Raw genomic sequence first — 9,526 nt, forward strand, 5'->3', positions numbered from 1 at the left:
GGATCGACCTCCCGGACTTTACCTTAGCTATATTATTACACGATAGGTATACTTGCCTTTTGTGTTTTAGTTTAATTTAGGTGATTTCCTGTAGTAAATAAATATAAAACTGATAGCCGTTTCATACACACCCTCTAGAACACATCAAGTTTTTGGCGCCGCTGCCGGGGACACTTTTTGTGTCTTCACGGGGTATTTAAGTTTTTTTTTTTAGTTTTTGATTGATTAAAGATATATTAATGTAAATATAATAATTTAATAAATATAATAATATAATAATATTGAAATAAAATATAATAATATAATAATATTGAAATAAAATATAATAATATAATAATAATTTTGAATCAAATTTAAATCGTAAAGTTTTAAAAAGTCGTATTTATTAAATACTTTAGGGGTATATTATGTAACTTATAATTAATAATTTCTATCATGTCGCTTTCATGTAAATAGTAAATTAATTAATTTCGTTTCATATACTATTCATGAATAGTAAATGAGTTAAAAAAAAGTTTTTTAAAAAAATAATAAAAAAATTATTAATTTCGTGAAAAAGAAAAAAAAAATTAAAAAAAATAATTTAAAATCCTTAAAAAAGAAATATTAAAATCGTTAAAAAAATAAAAATATAAAAATTAATTTTTTTTTAAGAAAAAATTTAAAAAAAATTAAAAATATATATATATTTTTAAGATTTTGTCTATAAAATTAAAAAAAAAAAATATTTATTTTAAGTTTTATTACCTTTAGATTTTTAGACTCTAGTTACAACTTTTAGTATTAAGTTTAGTTTACCATAGTTATTTTTAAACTTTTAGATTTTTAGGCTTTGCCGTAAAATCCCTTAAGTGCTTTTTCTTTAGACTAAGATTTAGGTGACTTAAAATTTTGCGACGCCGTGTTAAAATTTTAGTATCATTTTAAGTAATTGCAGTTTTTCGTTTAGAATCCCTTTTAATTTTCAACGCGCTACTTTCTTATTTTTATTTTTTGACCTTTTATTTTTTCGACGTTTTTCGACGCAATCTTTTTCTTTCTTATTTCTCGACGCTCTAGTTTTTAGGACATAGAATTTTCTATTTCTTCTCTAAAATTTCAAACGAAAAATTATTTTAAGCGATTAAATTGATAGACATCCAAATTTTCTGGTTCGTAGTAATAGTTGGATTTGTTAGTGGCGAGTTGTGGGCTTCCGATTTAAAGGGTCCTGGCTACCTACTGCATCTATTGGCTATTTGAAACGTGGGCAAAATCAGAAAAGTCTATTAATTTGATAACTTATATAATTTTTATTTTTATAACTAATAAGATATTCAGTGAATGCACCGAGCAAAACGTTCACCACCTTTCATACATTCACCACCTGTAACTCGATCAAGGCATCTAGCCAATATTGTTGCCGTTGATTTTTCTTTAGAATCATCATCTAGTCGAACAAGTTCTCCAACTCAAATTTCCGATAATCTATTTTTTGAACCCGACTTCACAACTGAGAATCCGGAGGATATTCAAGGACAATTCCAAGATCCTGAACCACTAATCATTCCTCCTGAACCACAAATAGTTAAATCAGAATCTTCTAGTGATTCGGATTCAACAAATTCAATTATGGAAGTAACAGAACCTCAAAGTATGGAAGACCGAATGAGAGCCACACGCACGGGCCAAGGTCACGCCATTAATCAGCCAGATGTTAGAGCATCAGATTTTGAAATCAAAGGACAAATCCTACACATGATCACCAATCAGTGCCAGTTTGGTGGTACAACAAAAGAAGATCCAACCAAACATCTTCGAACTTTTAATAGGATTTGTAATCTATTTAAAATCCGAGAAGTTGAGGATGAAACTATTTATCTTATGTTGTTCCCATGGACTTTAAAAGGAGAAGCCAAAGATTGGTTAGAATCGTTACCTGAAGGAACGATTGACTCATGGGATATTTTAGTTGAGAAATTTCTTCAAAGATTCTTTCCGGCATCTAAAGCCGTGAGACTTCAAGGAGAAATTTCCATGTTCGTGCAAAAGCCAAATGAAACGTTATATGAGGCATGGACAAGATTCGGAAGGATGTTGAGAGGATGTCCTCAACACGGTTTAGATACTTTTTAAATAGTGCAAATTTTCTATAAAGGCGTCGACATCGCCACACGAAAAGACATCGACACAGCAGCTGATGGTTCCATTATGAAGAAAACCGCAACCGAAGCTCACATGATCATTGATAACACAGCATCTCACTCTCATGAGTGGCATCAGGAAAAAGATATTTTTCATTCATCTAAAGCGGCTAGAGCCGATTCTAGCCATAACTTTGATTCTGTTTCCGCAAAAATAGATGCTTACGAGAGACGAATGGAAAAGATGACTAAAGATATTCACGCAATACGAATCAGTTGTGAGCAATGCGGTGGACCACACTTAACGAAAGATTGTAATGTTGAGCAAACGATGGAACAACGAGAGAATGTTTCCTACATAAACCAAAGGCCGGGAAATAATTATCAAAATAATTATCAACTTCCAAGGCCAAACTTTAATCGAAATCAAAACATTCTTTACAATCCAAATGGACCCAATAATAACTCATACAACCAACAAGGTCCGAATAACCAACCAACTCAAAACAACACTTTCAATCAACAAAGACCTGGCTTATATAAACCACCACAACAAACCGAAGAGAAAAAGTCAAATCTAGTAGAAGTGGTATTTAAGCTAGTTGAATCTCAAACACAATTTATTGAAACTCAAACCCAAAAGAATGAGAGGTTTGATCAGTCATTTAGAACTCAACAAGCTTCCATTTTGAATCTAGAAAAACAAGTAGGTACTCTTGTTAGATTGATGAGTGAAAGGGAACAAGGAAAGCTACCGAGTAATAATGAAGTAAATCCTCGAAATGAAAATGTTAACATGGTATCAACAAATTCTGAAAAACCAACACCAGAAGATGGGAAAGTTTTAGATGTGAGTAACAATGAAGAAGTTACAACACCACCACCACTCGAGTATGTAAAGCCAGTGGTGGCACCATACAAAACACCTATCCCGTTTCCAAGAAAAGGAGTTGAGTATGAGCAAGTGATAGGTAATAAAGTTTGTGATACCTTTGGAAAAAAGAAGAACAAGAAGAATAAGAAGGTGCTAGAAACAAAAACCGTAGAAGTAAACCCGGTGAAGACAGTTCCACCAAAACCTCCACCTAGGGTAGGTGATCCGGGTGAATTTATTGTTCCTTGTCTACTAAGTGACTGTGTCATGTATGATGCACTAGCAGATTTAGGTGCAAGTGTGAGTGTTATGCCTCTTTCATTAAATAAGAGATTAAGAGTAGGTGAGTTAAGTCCAACGGATATGAGTGTTCGACTCCTTGATCAAACTATTAAGCACCCAGTTGGAATTGCTGACAACCTACCCGTTCAAGTAGGTAATTTAACCTTTCTAGTCGAATTCATTGTCATTGACATAGAAGAGGACCCAAACATTCCTCTAATTTTAGGTCGACCATTCTTAGCGTCCACCGGGGCGTTATTTGATGTAAGAAAGGGTAGAATGACACTTAGTAATGATGAGAAATCGATCACCTTTATGATTCGAAAGTCTAAATCTCCACCAACCAAAACCGTTGAACCAGCAAAAACGATTGGTAAGAACCATGTTATTTTACCAACTCCAATGGTAGTGCTCAACAATAATAAAACGCCTAAGTGTGGGGAAAATGAAGTTACACCTAATGATGACCTGATAACATAGAACCCCGTTATTGATACGAAATTAAATGATCCCGTTATTAATAGTTCAATGAAGAAACTTATTAAACGAATTCGCGATGCTAGAACCAAAGGGAACTTTAAGTTATGTAACCGGTTAGTATCCAATCTGTCGCCTAAAGAAAAGGCGAAATTATTTGAATTTGTGGATATTACACAAGAATCCGACCAATGGCTTAAAGCAAAAGTCACAGATATGCAAGTTGATTATGGTCCAAAAAAATTGACGATGAAGTTAATCACAATTTTGACACCACAGCTACCTAAGTGTGGGGAGATTCAAAATATTCTAAAAAGAAAATGCTGTCTAGAGTTATTTGTTCTGTTCTCCTGTAGTTCCGAGAATGGAATCCGATTGGTCTTTTCCACTAGCAGACACTAAAGAACTAGTTTTCTCCCCCCATTCTGAATTTTTTTGTTTTTTTTTTGTTTTGTAGGTTTTATATGAAATTAATATGCTTTTTAAATTTAAGTTTTGTGTGATTTTAAAAACAAAATTTTACTTTATTTAATTAAGTTTAAAAAAACGATTTCTAAAATTCGTCGTGAGTTAAACACTAGGTAATTGAACTGAAATTGCTTTACCCGAGGGCGGGACGACAAATTTTCTTATCATTATTTTTAATTTTATTGATTTAAAGTATACCAAAAAAAATATTAGATTTTATAAATTTTTGAAAGTGGGGTAATATACCAAGCTTCAAAAATATGTATATATGTTTGTAGTTTATCTTATGTACAAAACAGGGTAAAACAACGCACTTTCAAAGACTGTTATTAAGTTCAGCAAAAGCTACTAATTTTGACGACAAGACGCAAAATATCAAATGTGAAATAACAACAATATGTTTGCAAACTCGGTAATTTTAATCATTTTTCTACACTAATCACCCTCATGAATTTAAATTTTACTGATTTCTTGCAAATGAGGGCATTGCAAGATCTCAAGTGTGGGGAAGGGTTATAAATTCTCTCGGGTTTACACTTGGTTTAATTGCCAAATTTTGTGAAAATTTGAAAAAATTTCAACTAAATGAATTCAAAATCATGTTTATACATATTTATGAACGATAAAACTAGGTGATACTACCGAAATTATTGTTACCTTGGAAAGGACATAAATTGAGAAACAACCCAAAATGCTTGAATTCATTTTAAATGGAATAGAGGGGAATAAAAAGGCAAAGAAAGAAATAAATAAAAGCGGAGTGTGGGAAGAATTCACCAAGTTCTTTAAAACTTATATCACATATCTGTACAAGCTTATTGCAGGTACTTTTGTTTTGGACTAAACTAATCAGTTTTACCCGATTTACTGTAATATAGTCAAAAGAAAGATGGATCTACACGATGAATCAATTCCATCATTAAAAGGAAGTAAAGTCTTCCGAAAAAGACACGCGCTTCTTGATTTAGGTCAACAAGTTGTCGTCCAGACCAGCTGTAGGTTGACGAAAAATCTAGAAAAGTCATCTCTAAAATCAGCAGGAAATCCACGGACATCGGCATCAAACAGGGTCGCCATGTGGTCAGACTTATCCTAACCATGAGAGGATCTGTCTCGTAAAATGGGGAGGGCGCCATTCAAATTAGCTTGATAAGACTAATGAATCAGACCCCCAGTAAGGATAATCTCCTTAAAGATTAAAAATCAGCTTTTAAGCCTGATATTACTCAATCCTTGAGATTGACTTTAAAGATTGAGAATTACAAACTCATGGAATTCGATGATATCTAAACTCGAACTTGAACAAGAAAATATTTTGATCAAATTACAAACCGATTTGTTTTCTGAAAACCTATTTTCAATGCGTTCATTACCATTGAACGTAAAATCCTGAGAATTCATCAGAATTCATTAGGTCACCTGAACCAAATCGGGTGTCAACCGTAAGAACGGTGGTTGCATAGCATGGTCGAAGACAGGACCTTGTGCCAGACCAGAAAAATTATAGGATGATCTTTACTATTGCTCCTACAAAGGATAGTAATAGCATCCGACACGTTTTAGACCATGAACAAATGCATGTCATTAGACATTACCTTAACAGTTTCTTGTCCATCGCTTTCCTTTACAACCGGACGGTAGTTTACCGAAAGGTAATATACGGGACAAGTAAACTGGACGTGTTGCTTTCCTAATACAAGGTTAGCAAGTGGGTGACACAAAACCAAAAGTTTTGAGCTAAAATTTTCAAATCTAAAACCCACACAACCCACAAAAACGTTTTGCAACACCGGTGAAGGGTTATTCCGGAAAACTTATCTAGGATAAAAACTAGATTGAATTTTCAAAAGATTAAATGTTTTCAGAAAGATCCAATTTCCTAACGGATCTAAATTTTTATAGTCATGTGAGACTGTAAACCACATCGTTACTATCATTGTTCATAACCGCCGTATTGAAATCACTGATGTACAAAGTTTGAAGAATAAAGAAGTGATTCAAGTATGTTTTTATTTCAAGACTATATTGCTTGAGGACAAGCAACGCTCAAGTGTGGGAATATTGATAATGCTAAAAACAAACACATATTTCATAGCATTATCCCTCAAGAAAGACAAGATTTTAGTTGCAATTGTTCTATTTACAAGTGATATTCGTTTAAATAATAAAAGGTGAAGACAAAAGGCGGATTCGACGATTTGAAGACGCAAACGACCAAAAAGCTAAAAAAATACAAAGTACAATCCAAGTGGTTCAATATATTGATGAGAAACGTCTAAAAATTACAAACGTACAAGCCGCAAAACGCAAAGTACAAGATATTAAATTATACGAAAAGGCGTTCGAAAATCCGGAACCGAGACATGAACCAACTTTCAACGCTCGACGCAACGGAGCTGAAAGTACAAGTCAACTATGCACAAGAATATAATATAATATTTAAATAATTCATAATAAGAATAATAATAAATAATAAAAAGTTGTTAATTGAGCATAGTTAAGGGGTCATAAGTGAAAATTTCAAATCAACATTTGCCTATAAAACGAGACTACGGAGAATGAAGAAAGACACACCTTTTTCCAATCTTCTTTCTCTATATATGTAATTTATATATATTTATAATTATAATTTTAATTTAAGTTTAATAATAATTGAGTTATTGTAAGAAATGTTTTACGGGTTTTAAAGTCGGAACTCTGTCTGTGTAACGCTACGCGATTATTCATCACTGTAAGCTATGTTCTTCCTTTTTAAATTAATGTCTCGTAACTAAGTTATTATTATGCTTATTTGAGCCGAAGTAATCATGATGTTGGACTAAATATTAAAGATTGGGTTATTGGATTTTGTACCATAATTAGGGTATGGACAAAAGACCGACACTTGTGGACATTGGACCATGGACCATTAATAGATGGGGGGTATTGTCTAATCGAATGACAACTCTTTGGAGTCTGTCGAACCTATCTTCAAATTAGTTAATCTAATAATTATTAAATGATTATGCATGTCCTATTTAGTGACTTTTATACGACACCTTTTACAATCATTTAATTAATCAATTGGGTTGGGTAATTTATTATTCATTCTGGCCAAGTGGGTAAATTAATAATCATGGACTAATTAAAACAGGGGTGGATTACATACAAGGGTAATTGGTGTAATTGTTAAAAAGTATTAAGACCTTGGATTACACACAGTCGATAACCTGGTGTAATTATTAACAAAGTATTAAGACCTTGTTACAGTTCGAATCCCCAATTAGTTGGAATATTTGACTTCGGGTATAAGGTTAATTTGACGATCATTTTATAATTATGACCGATGAACTATTATGGGCAAAAACCAGATAGGTATCAAATATATCCAGGACAAATGACAATTAACCCAGCATAATAAATTAAAATCAAAACGTCAAACATCATGATTACGGAAGTTTAAATAAGCAAAATTCTTTTATTGTATTTCTCATCGTATTTTCATTTACTCGCAATTTTATTTATTGTCATTTTATTATTGTTATTTATTTTACGCACTTTAATTATCGTCATTTATCTGTACGCTTAAAATATAAAATCGACAAACCGGTCATTAAACGGTAAATCCCCTCAAAGTTACCTATAATTATTATATCTAGTTTAACTACTTAATTAACTAATTTGAGCTAGTAAGACACCCAATAATAGTGTCCACGGATCGACCTCCAGGACTTTACCTTAGCTATATTATTACACGATAGGTATACTTGCCTTTTGTATTTTAGTTTAATTTAGGTGATTTCCTGTAGTAAATAAATATAAAACTGATAGCCGTTTCATACACACCCTCTAGAACACATCATTAGCCAATAAGGTGGTAGAAGGTTTGAAATCGGGATAGGTGGTCTTGATTTCTCGCGCTCTAGTTTCCTTTGGTTTTAGGTGTTTGTGTGCTTCGGTAGGTTTGTTTTGTTTGGCTTGGTTCATTGGCTCGTGTTGTCCTTGTTCGTTTTTGGTTATATAAAGTTCTCATTATTTTGAAAAAAAAGGAAAAAAAAAAACATTTATAGAAGTTGAATATTACGGAGTAATAATTAGAAGTTGACTTGAGGCCGTTCAAAGAATAATAATGGACTATGAAGATACAATTTGGAAACAACTAAAAAAAAACAATTGACTATTACTAACAATTTATATTTATATCACTCCAATACTTTATCAATTACTCCGTAAACAAATTTTTTTTTTTTTGGCAAAAAACATGAATGAAATAAATGAAGGCTATTCACGCAAAAGTGAAAAACCAAACAATACAAAGGAAGATTGCCATGGATGTACATGTGCCTTAGCTATTATCCATTCAATCAAAATAAAACAAAACACAATACAGTAGCCTTCTTAAGAACTAAAACATTAACCTTCTACTTGAAATTGCATACTGAGACTTGCCCTTTTCACCATTATATTCTTAAAATAAATCCAATGGTTGTGTCGCCCAAATGTAGTATTGATGACTCGAGCACATCTTTGCGTTGACGATCCAATGGAGCACTTTGATCTTGATGTGTGTGACTAATATGGCCCAATAAGTGTACTTCCCATTATTCCTTGCTAACCAAATCGTCCAAAATGTAGCCGGCCCAATTAGACGCCAAAATGCACTAGTTTTTATATTCATACCTCAACTCCACTCTCGCGCACCATACACACTTGTTATCGGGAGTGTCGCGTAAGCAGTTTCTATAGCTTAAAAAGAGTTCTATACAATTATGTGAAGGGGTTTGTATGATTTTTCATAAAACTATTTAGCAGCTGAAGCATGTACAAGAATTTTTAAACCTTTCAAAAACTCCCCACCAAGGATCCAATTGCATGTTGTTAAGAAAACTAAATAATAAATAGTGAGTTTAAAGACTACAACATTTGAAGACTTTGAACTTGAGAAGTTATGGATGCTAAGAATTTAGGAACCAAAGTAGCCTCCCTCTATCGGTAATCCACACGAAAGCAAACTCCAATATCAACCGGATGCTAGTCCTTCACAACTCTTGAAAACAAGTATAAGAAACAACCTTTCTTATTTCTTATTTTAAAACTATATCGTTCTATTAGTAACTCTTCCAAACTTGAAAGAAAACTTAGAATATATTGTAAGTAACTCTTTTGATAATACTTGCAAATGTGTCTTTTCTAACTCTTATGATAATGTACGTATGTTCTAATACATTTAAAGAAACACACAAACAAGTCATTATAAAAAGCAATGCATAATCATTTCACTTTAATCATGAAAGGCAACAAGTCATCATGAAAGACATTCTTT

General features: G+C 32.6%; 1 non-coding gene across 1 annotated transcript; it reads right to left on the minus strand.

Annotated features, from left to right (window-relative positions):
* Nucleotides 1-1,995: 1,995 nt before the first annotated feature.
* LOC139878891 (small nucleolar RNA R71) lies at nt 1,996-2,102 on the minus strand. Its single transcript, XR_011769753.1, has one exon. It is a non-coding gene; the product is annotated as a small nucleolar RNA R71 (small nucleolar RNA).
* Nucleotides 2,103-9,526: the final 7,424 nt, after the last annotated feature.

The sequence above is a fragment of the Rutidosis leptorrhynchoides genome, chromosome 11 (assembly GCF_046630445.1).
Source record: "Rutidosis leptorrhynchoides isolate AG116_Rl617_1_P2 chromosome 11, CSIRO_AGI_Rlap_v1, whole genome shotgun sequence".
NCBI classification, from domain to species: Eukaryota; Viridiplantae; Streptophyta; class Magnoliopsida; order Asterales; family Asteraceae; genus Rutidosis; species Rutidosis leptorrhynchoides.